The 17,666-nt window shown below is 38.1% G+C and overlaps 2 pseudogenes; both read right to left on the bottom strand.

Annotated features, from left to right (window-relative positions):
• Positions 1-10,118: 10,118 nt before the first annotated feature.
• On the bottom strand, positions 10,119-11,666 carry LOC100719151 (soluble lamin-associated protein of 75 kDa-like; annotated as a pseudogene).
• Positions 11,667-15,036: 3,370 nt separating this feature from the next.
• LOC100721350 (thioredoxin reductase-like selenoprotein T) lies at positions 15,037-15,975 on the bottom strand (annotated as a pseudogene).
• Between the last annotated feature and the right edge of the window lie 1,691 nt (positions 15,976-17,666).

Raw genomic sequence — 17,666 nt, 5'->3', positions numbered from 1 at the left:
TCCCCAGCCCCAGAAAAAATTTTTAAAAAGAACCTAGAAACCATCTCCAGAAGGAGACTCCAGCACCCAAAACCTAGTAAAAATGGAACTAATAATTGAAATAGATTAGTTGATTACAAGATTAATACAATTGAAAAGCAGATTAAAAACTGCTTTTGCTTCTACCCTAAAGTCATTTGCTATCATAACTGTGACTCCCTGGGGCAGAGAAACTGCAGAATTATCCTATTTACCTTGGCAGAGACTTTTGTAACTTTTGACCTAAATATGGGAAAGAATTGAAAAGGACACCATATTTTAGCCAGACCAGTAGAAAAAGCTGGAACTGTAAGCTTGGTAATAAATTCCAGCTAATCAGCGGGACTTCAAGAAACCTTTTTGTTTGAGGAGGCTATATACATTGAGAGAAGAGTTTAGGCTCCCCCCAAGGAGTCATCTTTAACCCAGACTGTTAGTACCTTCAGGACAAAAATCTTTCTAGAAGAAGATAACAAAATCCTGCTTCTCAAGTTAACTTTGAAAGTACATACATTCATGAAATTTCCAGTCCCAAATCAGAGATTGCCAAGAAATAAAATAACATGAAGAATCAATTAAAAACCTCACAGGGCCATACTATGATATAATTAGACTTTATATATTCATGAGACATAAAGTTGTCAGCATGGAACTGGGCTGTGGTTTAAATGTGTGTTTCTCCAAAGCCCATGCAGAAATTTAATCCCTAATGCAATAGTACAAAGAGGTAAAGCCTGGCATGATGGCACATGCCTGTGATGCCAGCACTCTGGAGACTGAAGCAGGAGGATTACACTGAGTTTGAGGCCAGCCTGCACTACATAGACATACACTGTCTTCAAAAACAAACAAACAAAAATGAGAACCAACAGATGGGATTGTTATAAGGTGAATAGATCATGAGGGCTCCACCATAATGAATGGCATTAGTCCTTAAAGGGGCTTGAGGGAGAATTTCAGGCCCTTTTGTCCTTTTTACAGATGAGTACAACACTAGAAGCCTTTATCTTTCTGGGTGTGGTGTGCGGGCTTTTTTGGAGCTGGCTAGATCTAGAATGTATGATACTAGGATTCAGTGCATGCAGTATTAATTAGTCCACTGATTGGAATTAGTATAGTTCTGGGTATGACCATATAGAGTTACTGAAGACAAAATTCACTTCCTGAGTGTAGGTGACACCAACCAAAAGGCGTGAAGCCTGGATGAGATAAAAGGGAAAGCAACTGGGGCTATAGCTCTGCACAAGTGCTTACCTGTCAAACATGAGGTCATGAGTTCAATCTCTGGTACCACAAAAAAAAAAAGGGAAAAGGCAGCCTTGCTCCTGGTTGCTTGGAGCTACCTCCTTCATGACCTGTTTCTCCTCTGCAGAACCCCTCTGTCATGCCAGCCTGCCTTAGGGCCAGCCAACTATGGACGGAAACCTCTACAAACTGTGAGCTGAAATAAGTTACCTCCTTTAACATAGACTGCAATAAGGAGGGAAGAACAGAAAAAGTGGTAAATATGTGGATAAACCTCTAAATAAACATTGGCTATATAAAATAAAAATATTTGGGATTTTCTATAATATAAAAACAATGAGAACACAGCTCCTCTGATTATATTTTGTGGTGTAACAAATGCACCCAAATAACAAACATGTCATTGTTATGTCACATGGTTCTGCAGATTCCCCAAGTTTTGCTGCAATATTCTTGTGCCACATTTCTCATATGGTCAGTCCTATGACTGTGACTGCAGCTGAGTTCAGGTTTTTGCACTCACTTTATCACTGGATGCTGGCTGTCAATGAGCCATCACTTCAGGCTCTTGGAATGCCTGCACATGACCTATCCCTGTGGTCTTGACTTCTCCATAGCATTGTAGCTAGATCCCAAAAACATGCATATCAAAAGACAGGAAGCAGATGCTGTCAGTTTCTTAAGGCTTCTCACCAGGAACTGGCAGGGAATCTATTCTGTACTTTTTTCTATTAGCCAAGCAGTCAAAGAATCAGATTGATGAAAACAGTCAAATAATTTAAAGATGACATTCAAAATTTTCACCAAAATCCACCCTGTGGCCACAAATGTTTTGTATTTTTTTCACTTATAAAATATACTCACCCCCTCTTTTGGACCCTGCAAAGTTCTTTCTGAAACAATGTCAAGCTCAGTATCTAAGGTCCAGAATCTTGTGAGGTGCTGGAGCAGGTAAGACTCTTAAGCCCTTTGAGTGGATCCTCTTCTTTTGAAGATCAGTGAATTAAAAGGATAAGAATGATTTGCCTCAGCCACCACCATATATAGCAGTGGTAGGAAAGGCAAAAAAATCTGCTATTGATTCCTTTTGAAGAAGGGTGTTAAAGCAAAACTCTTGAGACCAATTGTTCCCTTGAAATAAAAAGATTTAATGAGCTGTTACAGATGCTGGCCAGACATGGCCAGGTCCTGGGACAACTTCCTAAACTCCCAGAAGCAAGGCTGGCATGCACTTGAAAATATGCCTATCAGACCTAAAATTTTTATAAAAGAAAATTGGGAGAAGGAAAGTATAAATTGTTTATATTGAACCCATATTAGCTATAGGTGAGAGGGATGGGATGACACAAAGTAAGAGAGGTTGCAGAAGTCCACAGAAGTACTTTTGTCTTCTGGATTGACGAGGGTTAAAAATTCAGAAAGTTCACTCAGAAATCAGATGTGGTGGCATCTAGTGACCCTGAGGTTAGAAGTCAAGGTTTCAACACGTATGGAAATGTGGAAGAGCCTTTTATTGATTTGACTCATAACTGAATGATTTTTTTTATGTCTCTTCTACTGTATTCTCTAGATCTTACAATTAAATTTAGGGCCTCTCCGAATGTTTCTTTTTATGGGGGGGGTATATAATCATGGAACAGTAATAGAAATTCTGAAGTTCAATAGGTCAAATGTTACTAGTTCTTTGTTTAGGATGGCATCTTATTTCCTGAGGATTTTCTATGGATCTTACCTCTTTTCACTTGGCTCTTGGATCTACCCTCTGAGTTATCTTTCCATTTCTGTAAAAAGCAGCCAGTATTTACAACTAAGTAGTTTTCTCATTTAGTTATCTAGTTATCTAATTATGCCTGGGTCCAAAGTCTTTTCAATTTGTATCATCTTTGTCTCTTTGAGTCCAAGCCAATAAATTTTTTTGGAGACAGACTTTCACTATGCAGTTCAGGCTGGCCTTGAACTTACTTTGTAGCCTAGACTGGCCTTAAACTTCCAGTGAGCCTCCTGCCTCAGTTTCCTAGTGCTGAGACTACAGCATGTGCCACCATGCCTAGCAAAGTGATAAAATTCATTTTTAAATTTTGTGAAGTTCTTGTGAATTCACTGATAAGTTCTAATAAGATAAACCTGCACCAACAGGTATCCAGGAGATGAGATATTTTCTACTTTGGAATCCCTTAAAATAATGCCCTAAGAGTTCTAGATATCTGATTGTTTAATTAAGAAAATAGAGACATACATTTAAAATTGTTTATTTATTTATTTATAAGATAAGGTCTCAGAATGTTGTCCAGGCTAATCCCTAACTCTTGTGCTAAAGTGATCCTTCTGACTGAGCCTCCCAGTAGCAGAGACTAGAAATACATGCTATCCTGCCCGACTGGAAGCTATTTCTTAGCTTTAGAATTTCTTGTCTGTTGGGACCACAAATCCACAATGGCTAATTTGCGTACTTCCCTAAGGGATAAAATGAAGGTTTGGGATTATAAATATGACCCATTTAAGATTTCCCATTGACTCCTCTTAGCATAAGATCATCTGTGCCCTCTTGAAGCATCCAAGGATTATACTAGCCCATAAACCTCTGCAACGTCTGCCAAATTTGAATCTTTCACTAACTCTGCCTATCACTGTATACACCCAAATAAATAGTGGCTGTCTTGGAGTGTCAAGAGGACCCATCACGCCCAGCCCTGATTCTGTGGTTTTTGTTATTGGTTCTGTTAATGTGGTGTGTTACATTTATTGATTTGCATATGTTGAACCATTCCTGCATCACTTTTCATTCCTAATTGCATGGATTTTAGTCTTTTCTTTCTTCTTTTTATAAGGTTGGGTAAGGGTTTGCCTATTTTATTTGATCTTTCAGAAATCAACTCTTCCATTCATTGATTCTTTTTATTGTTTTCTTAGTCTCCATTGCATTACTTTTTGCTCTGATCATATGTGCTTTGGGTTTAACTTGTTCTTTTTTCTAGAAGAGTGAGGTTCAGCATTATTTACCTGATGTGGGAATTAACCATTCTAAATTTTCCTCATGAGAATGCTTTATTTTATCCCATAAGCTCTGGTATGTTGTACTGGCATACAAAGAGATATGATGCAAAATGTTGATTAGCAGGGCCCAGGGAAGGAGGATTAGGGAGCTATTATTCAGTGGATAAAGTTTCACTTTTGCAAGATGACAAGTGCTCTGGAGATTGGTTATACAACAAATGTAAATATGTGCAACACTCCTAAACCATACCCTTAAAAAGGCTAAAGTAGCACATTTTATGTTATGTATATTTTCCACAATAAAAAAGACATTCACAGGACAATTGGAGAAATTTGGTAATTAGATCATGCCAATCAATTCCCATGAGTTTCTCTAAATATGATATCAGAGTGATTATATAGGAAAACTTCCATAACTGTCAGTGACTATTTCTAAAGTATATTGCCACAAAATGACATATTCTGCGATTTTCTTTTAGATACCTAAGCTAATGAAGAGAGAAAAATTTCAAAGGTTGTGCAAAGTAAATATGGTTATAATATTAGTTGTTAAAGATTCATTTTTTCTCTTACTTTTCATGTTTACGTTTTTTCATAATGTATTAGTCACTTTTCTGTCACTGAGACAAAATACTCGATGCCTATAACTTAAAGGAGGAGAGGTTTACTCTGGCTCACAGATTCCAAGTGTTCATTCTGTGATCAACCGACCCCAAAAAAGAACAAAAAAATGGTAGAAGGGAATAGGGGAGGAAAGCTGCTCAATGCACAGCAGCCAGAAAGCAGAGAGAGAGAAAGAGCCAGAGTAAGAGATGCACCCTCCAAAAGGCTGTCCATAGTGATCCACTTTCTCCAACTCTGCCCACTTCATAATAGCACATTTAGCTATGAACCCACTATGGACCACTGATAAGCATAATGCCCCATTATGCTAAGCACTTAGCAAAAGCCACACTTCTGAATACATGAGACTTTTGGAGCATGTTTTCAATCTAAACCATAACACATAATAAAAAGAAATGCTTTAACTTGAACAGTAAAAGCATTGTTACTACTCCGTTGGACAAATTGGTCTCTTGCTGAATCTTCCTAAGGCAAATATTTTTTCATTTTGTTTTGTTTTGTTTTTTTGCAGCATTGGGGATAAAACGCAGGGCCTCTTGCATGCTAGGCAAGTGTTCCACCACTAAGCTATATCTTGCCCTGAGGCAGAGCTATAAAATCATTCACTATGGAGGAATGAAACAGGAAAATAACGGAGCTTTTGGGATCTTCTATGTAGAATATCATGTCATCTGCAAATAACTGTATTTTAACTTTTTCCTTTCCTATCTTATTCTTTTTGTTTCTTTCTCTTGTCTAATTGCTCCAGCTAAAGTTTCCAGGACAATGTTGAATAAGAGTGGAGGCAATGGACATGCTTGTCTTGTTCCTGATTCTAGAGTGAAAGTTTTCAGATTTTGTCCATTTAGTATGATGTTGATTGTTGGCTTGTCATAGATGGTTTTATCAGATTGAGATAAAGAGTATCTATTCCAATTTCCTGTAGAGTTGTATCATGAATGAGTACTGGACTTTGTCAAAATTTTTCTGCATCTATTGAGATGGTATGATTTTTTGTCTTTGGCTGTGTTAAAATTTATTGATTTATGTATGTTGACTCATCCCTACATCCCTGAGATGAATGCCAACTGATCTTGGTGTATAATCTTCTTAATGATTTTCTGCATTCTGTTTGCCAATATCTTGTTAAGGACTTTTGCATCTATGTTTATTAGGGAAATTGGCCTGTAAGTCTCTTTCTTAGTTGAGTCCTTTTCTGGTTCTGATATTAGGGTATGATTGCTTCCAGGTATAAATTTGGGAGTATTGTTTCCCTTTCAATTTTTTTTTCCTTTTTCCTTTTTATCGGTACCAGGGATCGAACTCACGACTGCCTGCTTGCAAGGCAGGCGCTTATGCTGCTGAGCTAAATCCCCAGCCCCCTTCCCTTTCAATTTCATTAAAGAGTTTGAAAAGTAGTGGTATTAGGTCTTCTCTAAATTTCTTGTAGAATTCAGCAGTGAATCCTTTAGGCCTGGAGTTTTCTTGGTTGATAGGTTTTTAATTACATCTTTGATTTCATTTATTGATATTGGGTTATTTAGGATTTTTATGCATTCTTGATTCAGCTTTGGTAATTCATATGTATCTAGGAATTTGTTAATTTTTGCCATATTTTCCCTCTTATTAGAATACAGGTTTTCAAAGTAAGTATAGATGATCTTCTGAATTTCTGCAGGGTCTGCTGTGATTTCACCTATTTCTTTCCCAAATGCATATATTTTAGTCTTTTCTTCCTCCTTCTCTTCCTCTTCCTCCTCCTCCTTTTTCTTTTCGATAAGATTGGCTAAAGGTTTGTAAATTCTATTTAATCTTTCAAAGAACTAACTCAGATTCATCAATTCTTTGTTTTATTTTTAATCTACAATGCATTAATTTTGTCTCTGATCTTTATAATTTCCTGCTTCATATAAGCTTTCAAGTTAGCCTGCTTTTTTTTCTAGAAGTTTGAGGTTCAATGTTAAGTTGTTTATGTGTACTTGCTCTGTTTTACTGATATAAATTTCCCTCATAACACTGCTTTCATTGTGTCCCAAAAGTGATTTTTATATAATCAAGCTACTGAACATGAAACTTAAACTTTTGCATGTGACCTCTATTTTCTCTTCTATCATTTGTAAACCCAAGGATATTTTCTGTCAGATATAACGGCAAAATCCTTTTTGTATGGAACAAAAAGTTGAAATTGCTCAAACTCCACATTTAAACTAATCAATTTTAACCAGTATAAGTTTGTACTTAGTCCCAGTCATCATATATGAATCATTTTTTCAAGCTATTACACATCAAGTTGTCAGTCTTTATAAGCTTATTTTAAAAAGATGTATTTAAAGAAAAATTGAAATAAAATGGGCTTAAAAAATCTTCCAGTAAAATATTTTAAAAAATCGTTTAATAGGGAGCTGGGGATTTAGCTCAGCGGCAAAAGTGCCTACCTTGCAAGCAGGCAGTTGTGAGTTCGATCCCTGGTACCAATAAAAATGAAAACGAAAAAGACCAAAAAAAAATTTTTTTTTTAAAAAAATAGTTTAAGAAATGAAAAATGGAAAAGAATTTTCTAAATCTTACAGAATCAGTTATTTCCTTAGTTGTGTTGTTAGTAAGTTTCTCAAAGTACATAGAACAGCAAGACTATTTGATAGGCTCACTAGTATTAGTTATACACTTATTATTTGTTGAGAAAACAAATGGCAAAAAGTCATAGTTTTCACTTACAATGAAATTATCTCACTTCTGCTGATCAACAAAGTAAATAGAAAATATAGGTGTTCTAGACCTATAGGAATAAAAGGGTTCACTATTTTGCGTGCTTAAAGATTTTTAACTAAGTAGATCGTTCAAAATACTAATATCCCAAAATAAAATGGAATAACATTGTATCACCTGACTGAAGGCTGAGTAAATAAATCTTCCACATAAAACCAAAGCACTCAAATAAGGACAGAAAGTCTAACGTGCTTCATTTACCTACCATCAAGAACAAGCTGTTTCAAAAATGGATTGAAATGGTCTCAAAACATTCTCCAACTTAACTGCAAATTAAATGCATGTATTTCTGCCAAAGAGTATGGTTTTGATATTCTCTTTGGACTCTGCCATTTTGCTCATTTTAAAACAAATGACTATACAAAACAAAAAACAATTAGGGATTATTTTTTTTCCCCTCCAACAAACTTTTAGAGGTTTTTTTCCCTCCAACAAAACTTTTAGAGATTTTTTTTCCTCCAAGTTTTCCTGAGCAGATAAATACTTCTGCTATGGTAATACAATTTACACAGACACGGTCAGTTACACCCAGTACTCAGAACAAATCTAGAGTGAGCAAGACCAAATGGACAGGGGCTGGGGATTTAGCTCAGCGGCATAAGCACCTGCCTTGGAAGCAGGCAGTCGTGAGTTCGATCCCCGGTACCAATAAAAAGGAAAAAGACAAAAAAAAAAAAAAAAAAAAAAAAGACCAAATGGACAACCGAACCCTCTAATCTGAATTATACTCTTGTAACTACACCTCCTAGGACAGCTTTACTCCTGCCTACAGTCTCTGGTTGGGGGCTGTGCTTCCAAATCTATCCAAGAACAGATGCCAAGGCATAAGCTGGCAGGCAGATTTTTGTTTTTGTTTTTTGTTTTGTTTTTGGCATTGTAAGACAAGGTGTTACTATGCAGTTCAGGCAGGCATTGAGCTCACTTTGTAGCCCAGGCTGGTCTCAAACTCACAACACTCCATCTGCCTCAGCTTCCTGAGTGCTGGCATTACAGGTGTGCACTACCATGTCTGGCTTGCCAGGAATTTTTGCCAGGAAAATCACCCTGATACGGTCAATGAAAACTGAGAAGAAAATAAGACCACAGGCAGGAGGGAGTTAAGGAAACTTAGGAAGAGATTCATACTTTTGATGTATCAGTATTAACTGGCGGGAACAAAACCATCTCTGGCTTAATTTACATGTGATCAGGGGCACAAAGTCCAAGTTAAACTATATTCCATTAGCTATATTTCATATAACTATTTCATATTTCATATTTCATATCATAACTATATTTCATATAACTATATTTCATTAGCTGAGGTGTGTCGATGTCCGCTCCCGGCCGGCAGGAAGGACACACGACACAGTCTGGTAGTGGACAACCTTTTCTTTTTATTTTTCTTCTCCGTACAGCCTGCCCTGGGTTCTCCCAGCTGAAGCCTCCTCTGGTCCGCTCCCCGCGGCTCCTTTTGTGCTTCAGTCTGCCCCAAAGCCTCTACCGGTCCGCTCTCCGCGGCTCCTTTTGGGCTTCTACTTCCGGGCTTCTATCTGGCTTCTTCTTCCGCCCAGGGGTGGCACCGGTATATATACGGGTACAGTGTCCAATCATGTTAAAGTAAGCAAGGCAAGCTGATTGGCTAACATCATCAGTTGCCAGGCAGACTATATTGTTGAGCGGGTTGTTTACGCGGTAAGCAGGAAACTAGCATATTCGATGGGAGGGGTAATCTACCTCAGGCCTCACTCTTTACTACAGGCCTCACGTCCGCCAAGTGAGGCGACCGGGCTCGGGGCTGCGGCTCCCAACAGAGGTGTTTATGTGATTGAAAGTAAAAGTGTACTCCTTAAACTTCTAAGCATCTAAAAATATGCAGAAAAATTTTTAAAAATGAGAGCAATCTAAAAGTACAAATTGAATTTTAAATAATGTGCCAATACGCTACAGTTAGGTAAATGATAGAAAGTTAGAGATAGACTTTTATGTGCCTTTCCACAAACATTGAAGTTCAAAGAAGACAGTCCATCATGAGAGGCCAAAACCAAAGTATCTTCATAAACCTTTGACCATAAACTTCCATTTTGTGCTTTCATTTACTTGAGATTATAATTGTTATAATTTACTGACACATTTCTATTTAGGTGTACCTACATTTTCAAAACTGGTGATTAGTTTTGAGAGAGCCCATAGCAAGTTTTACTATTAAAATCCTTAATACAAAAGACTTCTGTGACCCTTAAAAGTAACAGAAAGCCAATGACTTTCACAGTTTAATTTATATTTTTGAAATATTAATGGTAAGATATTCCACCTGCTTTAAAAAACATAGTATGATCTGGTTTCCCAAAACTGAAATAGGATAAATAAAAATTAAAAATTTATTTACACAAAGCCTGAAAAATTAAAAAGTATGTTGAATCTTAGATCCTAAAGAAAAGGAAAAACTGCATTATTTACAGGTTCAAATTGAAATTTTGGAAAATTCCTCGTTAGTATAGCGGTGAAAAAAAAAAAGAAATTTTGGAAAATTTTCTCTTATACCCCATGCTGTTAATTAACTACAATATTTAAGAAACAATTACATTACAAAGCAGAGGATTTATCACATGCATCTCTTCTTCGCTCAGGCCAGCTTACCTTTCTTCTTAGTAGGTGCTTTGTGCCCTCTGGCCGTCCTCCGCTTCACCTGTCCCCCACAGGCACTTCCTGCTGCTTCTCCTCTGAGCTGCTGCTCTGGGACTGTGTAAACTGACCGGGTTGCTCTGAAGGTGCTTCAGACTGCTCCTCTGACTGGCTTCTGTCCTGCATTCTGTGAAAATGGTGCATCTTCCAGTTCGACCTCTATTAAAGAACTCTGAGGAAGAGCAGCAGAGGTTCCTGGGCCTCAGGCCCCTCCTCACCATAGTCTTGCACCAATGAAGTAGTGTTGGGTGATAAGTTCTCAGAGACTGGTTCTTCAGAAAATGCAGCTATCATGGATATAGGACAACCAGTTACCTTGATCTTCCACACTGTCTGAATTCCCCAGTGTGTTTTCTTTCTTGGAACTAGGGGCAGTGTCTCTTCAGTGTGTGCCTTGTCATCTGAGTGGCCTTGGATTATGAACATTTCTGGATTAGCTATGTGTGGGGTTTTAGCCAGTGCCACAATCTCGGGAGGTTTTAAAGACTTCCACCAGCAGAACACTATTTGCAATGTCTTCTCTGAAATTAGAAGACTATACTTTTAATTCTTCACTGCTGGAGTCCTCCCCTTCAGCTACAAATGACGTTTTAAGACTATCATCTATTATCTCACCATTCACAGGCTCCAGTTCACAACCTTCACCGTCATCCTTCTGTGGGTATGACTGAGATTCAGGTGTAGGCCATGTATCTTTATCACTGCTTTCATCCTCAAAATCAGTCACTCTCTGCTCTGAATCTTCTTCCAGGAAGTCTTCTGAGTTCTCTGATGTGTGCCTGGTAGACTCCAATTTATTTATTGAAGCTGCAGGTGAAGTATGGCAGATTTTCATCTTCATCTTGAGAACTAGTGAATTCAGAATCCTGAAATCCAGTCTTTGGCTGCTTCAAATGACTGCCCCGTACGAGTAGAGACAAGTGTTTTGTTTCCAGACCTTCGGAAGAGCGCTTATAAAAGCATCTTTCAGAGAGTCAATAGTTGGCTGTGTCTCATTAGACCGACAGTTCTTCAGGTCCTGCTTCCTATTCTGGAACAGCTGCAAAACCACATTCTCCAGACACAGGTCTTCTGACTTCATTGTGAGAAGCACTTTGTCACTTTGTTTCTCTCCAGTACCAGTGTCCAGAATCTTCAGCTTCCCCAGCAAGGTCATGGTTGCCTGCATACTTACTGCTTGCAAGCTGTGTACATAAAAGAGGGTACCACAAGCCAAACACATTTTCTGTAAAGGAAGCAACAAAGTCTTCCAGCATACGAAGCTCCCACTCTTTGCCTCAGTATTTCTTTCTTACAGACATGGTAACAAGATCTGGCAGTTGTTAACTCCAGATAAGAAATGAAGCACACATCCCTCCTGCTTAAGTCCTTCTCTAGCTAGAACAGACCCTTTTGCACTATCATCAAAGCCCACCACTGATCAGCAAGGTAAAGAAACACAGCTCTGAGTGAATCCTCAAGAACCAAAGGAGTCAGAATTTCCTGGGTCTGATCTTCACCGAAGAAATACAAAGCTTTTGGAGTTGTGGGGGAGAGAACAAGTGTGGGATATGTTGGCAGCTGAGTTCCCCAAAGAAAGCATGCGGAGCAGGCACCACCAGTAATAGCAAAACAGTATCTTTATTGTCCAGCTCGTGTATATTGTTAATAAAGTTTACAGGTACTGGCCTAACCGTCTGGCGCATGTGTGGTTGTCTGTGCTAAGTCATGCATCAGTGTACCTGCTGGCTGCCTGTGCCACACTGCAGGGCCGTGTCCTTACACATCCTCAGATGTCCCAGCCACTGAAGCATCCTGAAGCGGCTCCCCACAAAAGCCTAAATGTAGGGGCTGGGGATTTAGCTCAGCGGCATAAGCGCCTGCCTTGCAAGCAGGCAGTCGTGAGTTGGATCCCTGGTACCGATAAAAACGAAAAAGACCCAGTAAATAAATAAATAAATAAATCATTCATTAAAAAAGCCTACCTGTAACAGGCTCATAGGAATCCTAATATTAGGAAGAGGAAAACGCTCTAGGAATTTCAGGGCCCCTACCTCTTAAATCTGCCATGGGAGCAGAATTTCCCAGTTCCTCATGACTGCAATTATCCAGCAAAGCCAGAGTAACTGCCATCCTGTCCACTCTGAGAGCTAAGATGTTGAGTGTGACAAACATGAAACACAGACTGCTACAACTTTACGAATCTCTGATGGCTTCTACATTGCTTGGCAAGGTGGTATAGGCCAGGGAGGGACCGGAGCACTGGCAGAGGTTGGACACACTAGGTGGTAGCTGAAAGGCGGGTGTATGTGGGGGAGGGGACAGGACAGCTCCCTCCCAAGATGGAGGCACCATCCGGGCCTGAGCAGCCCAAGTGGGCAGATGGGGACAGGGAGCACGGGCCTGGCACTCACCTGGGATGGGGCACGTCAGCCCCAGCTGGTGGCGCGAGGCCAGGCCACATTAATGACACATCAGGTTGAGATAAAGACTTTCTGTTCCAATCTTCTGTAGAGTTTTTATTTTTAATCATAAATAAGTGTTGGACTTTGTCAGATGCTTTTTCTGCATCTGCTGACATGATCCTGTGTTTTTTGTGGTTTGTTCTGTTAGTGTGGTGTACAACATTGATTGATTCATGTATGTTGCATTCATGTATGATGCATTCGTGTATGGTGCATCCCTGGGATGACTCCTGTTTGGTCATGGCATCAAAGTTTCTTGATGATTTGCTGCCTTCTGTTTGCCAGTATCTTATTGAGGCTTTTTGTGTCTATGTTTTGGGAGACTGGCCTGTAGTTCTCTTTTGGATTGGCTCCTCTGGTTTTGGTGTCAGGGTAATGCTGGCTTCCAGTGATGTCTTTGGTAGTACTGTTACCCCTTCAATTTTATTAAAGAGTTTCAGGAGAACATTAGGCCTCTGCAGTCCTGAAATTCAGCAGTGAACCCATCAGGACTTGGGCTTCTCTTTGTTTGTAGATTTTTAAAAATTAATTCTTCAGTTTCATTGACTGATATTGGGTGATTTAGAAATTTTAAGTCTTCTTGATTCAGCCTTAGGAATTCATATGTCTTTGGAATCTACTTTTTCTGAGTTTTCCTTCTTACTATAATACAGGTTTTCTAAGTAGGTATTCATGATCTTCTAGATTTTTGCAGGATTCATTGTCATTTCACCTTTTTCATTCCTAATTGCATGAATTTGAGTTCTTCCTTCCTTTCTTGATAAGGTTCACTATAGGTTTGTCTATTTTATTTATATTAATATAATATTAATATTATATTTATATATTCAAAGAACCATTCTTCAATTCATTGAATGTGTATATTCTTATTCTTCATTGTATTAATTTCTGCTTTGATCTTCATAATTTTCTCCACCCTACATTGTTTTGGGTTTAACTTGTTCTTTTTGTAGAACCACAAAGTTCTAATGAGCTAATTAGCTCTAGTGAGCTAATTTACCTCAGTTTACTTTGTTTTTCTGATGTGGGAATTTTGCCACTATAAATTTCCTTCATAGACTGCTTTCATTGCCACTATAACCAGTATGTTATACTGCTGTTATCATTTAATTGTAGAAATTGTCCAATTTCTTCTTTAATTTCATCCAGGACCCATTTATTGCTCAGGATGGTGTTTTTTAATGTCCATGTGTTTATGTAGCTTTTGTGATTTCTTTTGCTACTGATTTCCAATTTCATTGCACTATGATTTAATAATATGCATAGGATAATTGCAATTCCTTTGCATGTTCTATCAGCTAATATGTGCTCTATTTTGTAGAACATCCCATGTACTGAGAAGAATGTATATTCTGTTGTTGAGCAAAACACTCTATAGGTATCTCTACGTACATTTTTTTCAGTGTTTGATCCAGCTCTGACAGTTCTTTATTGATTTTTTTAAAAATTTAGTTGTACTGTCTGTGATAGTAGGTTGAAGGTATTGAAGTCCCCTATTACAATTGTATTAGTGCTTACCTGATTTTTCATGTCCATTAGTGTTTGTTGTATATATCTGGGTGTGCCAGTATTTGATGCATGTATATTTATGGTTGTTATCTTTTTCTCTTGGATCATTTCCTTACCATGTATGTAGTGACCTTCTTTGTCTCTTCTGATGCATCTTGGCTTGAAGTCTACTTCGTCTGCAAATAGAATGGCTATCCCTGCTTTTTTCCAGTTTCCAGTATTGTTTTCCAACCTTTGACTTTCAGTCTATAAATTACCTTTTGAGTTAAATATGTTTCTTTTTTTTTAAACTCACATCTGCTTAGTTTTTTATTTAGATAAGTAGCCCAGTTAAGTCAACTCATTGGATTGGTCAAGGCAAGACACATGAACTACACAATAGGATTTAAAAAGCAGTTGGTTTTGTAGTAGTTCTCTGGTATCACACATGCATACACACAAATTGGTGGAGTACTCCGGATATTGGATCCCCCCAATAATCTTATATAATGCACTGTTCATAACTAGCAATATTTTGACAACTACATAAGCTGAACATGGCCAAATTTGAGGTGTCTCATCAGCTTGGCAAAGTATTTGGGAAATTCAGTTGTATTTCCTAAAAGACTAACTTTAAACTATAAAAAAAACAGAAAGTAATTTTAAAAAGCACAACGGACTTAAAAGACATCTTGAGAAAAAAAAACAATCAGTAACTCAATTTCTACTTTTTCAAATATGAGGAAAAGTTATAAGTAGCAATAATGCCTACATTAAAAAATTAACTAGTTAAATGGGGGTAGGGTGGGGATACACAGTATTATTGCACTCCACGAATGTGCAGAATTCCAAAATGTGCCAGCACTGAAAAACTATCTTGCATTGAGGTTTTCCAAGAGGTACAATCATCCTGCCAAAAAAGCGTCTGGTCTGTACTAACAGCTTGCTGGTTTCAGGACAGGCCTTCATAATGTCAGTCACGCTGCTCTTGCAAAAATTCCTTAATGTAAAAGAGTTTTCGGTGCTGTTAGGTGGGGCTATGCTTGATGATGTGGGATTGAATCCATATGCACATTGAGCTTCATTTCATTGTCAAGAACTTGAACAAGTTGTTGCATGGATGGAAGATGACCAGACTCCAGCTTAGACCACACAGGTACCAAATTTAAAGTTATCTCAAATTGGGGCTGGGGATTTAGCTCAGCGGCATAAGTGCCTGCCTTGCAAGCAGGCAGTCGTGGGTTTGATCCCCAGTACCGATAAAAAAGGAAAAAGACAAAAAAATAAAATAAAATAAAAAATAAATAAATAAAGTTATCTCAAATCAGCTTTTGACATACACTGGTTCTCAATCATGTAGACCTTATTTTCTTGCCCCACAGCCAGATGCTAGGAGCTTTCATGCTAAAGAAAGCAAGAGGATCCTTTCCAACAATTATTAAGACTATTAATACTAGTTTGAAGATTGACAGGAAAGATGCTAAGTGTCTATAAATTGGTTGAGGAAGGTAATTCTCTCCTTCAATTTGGATGTCTTGGTACTGGTGGCTAATAACCCTCATGTACTCCTCAAGCACCTGCCTATATCCTCAAGAAACACAAATCTGGAACATAAGCACCAACCCTGTGGAGTAATGCATCTTCAATCTCTTGCTGGGCACACCGCCCAGATTGGCCGAGGCCTTGCTCTGGACCACTGCTGATGCCAGCAGCAGAAACAGCAGCAGAAGTCTCATCTTAACTCAGACACCCGCCTCGGCCGCCTTCACACTCTTAAATACGTTTCTTTTCTTTTCTTTTCTTTTTTTTTTTTTAACTTTTTAACGGTACCGGGGATTGAACTCACGACTGCCTGCTTGCAAGGCAGGTGCTTATGCCGCTGAGCTAAATCCCCAGCCCCTTAAATATGTTTCTTGATGCAGAATATTGTTGCATCTTGTTTCAATTGGTGAATTTAGACATTGATTGTTGTCTCAATTGTTGATATTTATTGAGTTTTATTTTCTGTATATATTTTCCTGTTGTTAATTTTTTTTCTTGACTTTTTTAAAAACTGCTTGCTTTGGGGCTGGGGATTTAGCGCAGTGACATCAGCACCTGCCTTGCAAGCAGGCAGTTGTGAGTTCAATCCCCGGTACCAATAAAAAGATTAAAAAAAAAAAAAGGAAAAAAAGTTGCTTGCTTTGCCTGGTGGATTCATTATATTAGGATTCTTGGGATTGCTATCTTTTTATAGAATATCTTGCATAACATTTTTGTTTGTTTGTTTTTATTTTTGACACAAGATCTCACTAGGTGCTTCAGGCTGATCCTGAATTTACTATGTATCCCAGGCTGGCCTTAAACTCCTGGCACTCCTCCTGCCTCAGCCTCCTGAGTGCTGAGATTACAGGCATGCACCACCACACTAGCCCCTTCAGAACTTTTTAGAGTGCTGTTTTGTTTGGTAATCATGAATTTCTTTAGGTTTAAGGGTTTTATTGAGAAGTCTTCTGTGATTCTGATGGGTTTTCCTTTATAGGTGATGTGTCTCTTTTCTCTTACAGTTTTACTATTTTGTTCTTGTGTTGAATTTCTGGAATGTTGACTTCTATACTCTTGGTGCAGTTTTTCTTCTGATCATGACTATTTGGAGTTCTATATGACTCATTTATCTGTATCTCAAGTTCTTTTTCCATGCTTAGAAAATTTTATGCTATTGCTTCTGTGAACAGGTTTTTATGTCCTTTGTGCCATCTCTTGATTCTTCATTGATTCCAGTTAATCTTATATTAGCTGTCTTTGCACCGTCTAGCAGCTGTTGGATTGATTTTTTTGTTTCCTTCGTATTTTAAGAGATCTTTTATTTGATTGCCAGCTACAACTTTGTCTGCTGCATCTGATATTCTGTCTTCGTATTAGTTGGTTCTGCTGCATATACTGTTAGAATTTTTAATCTCCTGGATTTCTATTTGAACCTGTTTTGTGAAATCCAATTCTTTTCTATGTTAGGCATTCATGTTTTCTATGTCTTTCCTAAATGTCTCTATTTTTTATTTGTATCCACTTTAGATTCATTAATCATTTCATTCATTATGGTTGCCATTTTTTTGTTATATCTGTTTGGTTTTTGTCAAGAGATTTTGTTGATCTGTTTTGTTACTTCTGCTGCCATGTTTCATTACATTTAGCAAGGCAGTTTTTAATTTTTCTTACCTCACTGCCTCCTGGATTTGCCTTGGGCAAGTTGGGAATTATGATTTTTACCTTGGTTCCACATTTCTAATCTTCTATTATTTGCTTGTTTTCTGCCTTGAGACTTGTAAATTGCTAATGATAGGTAGCTTTCTTACTACTATTGAGAGCATTTTAGGAAATAATTACTTTTCAGAGATGTCTTCTAGACATAGCTGGCTTTTGGCTTTTGAGTCTGTTTGAATGTCCTGCCTCTTCAATTTATTAAGG

Source organism: Cavia porcellus, unplaced genomic scaffold (genome assembly GCF_034190915.1).
Source record: "Cavia porcellus strain 051 isolate PalLab524CR breed Dunkin Hartley unplaced genomic scaffold, mCavPor4.1 scaffold_13, whole genome shotgun sequence".
NCBI classification, from domain to species: Eukaryota; Metazoa; Chordata; class Mammalia; order Rodentia; family Caviidae; genus Cavia; species Cavia porcellus.
This window is presented reverse-complemented; position numbering and strand designations above follow the sequence as displayed.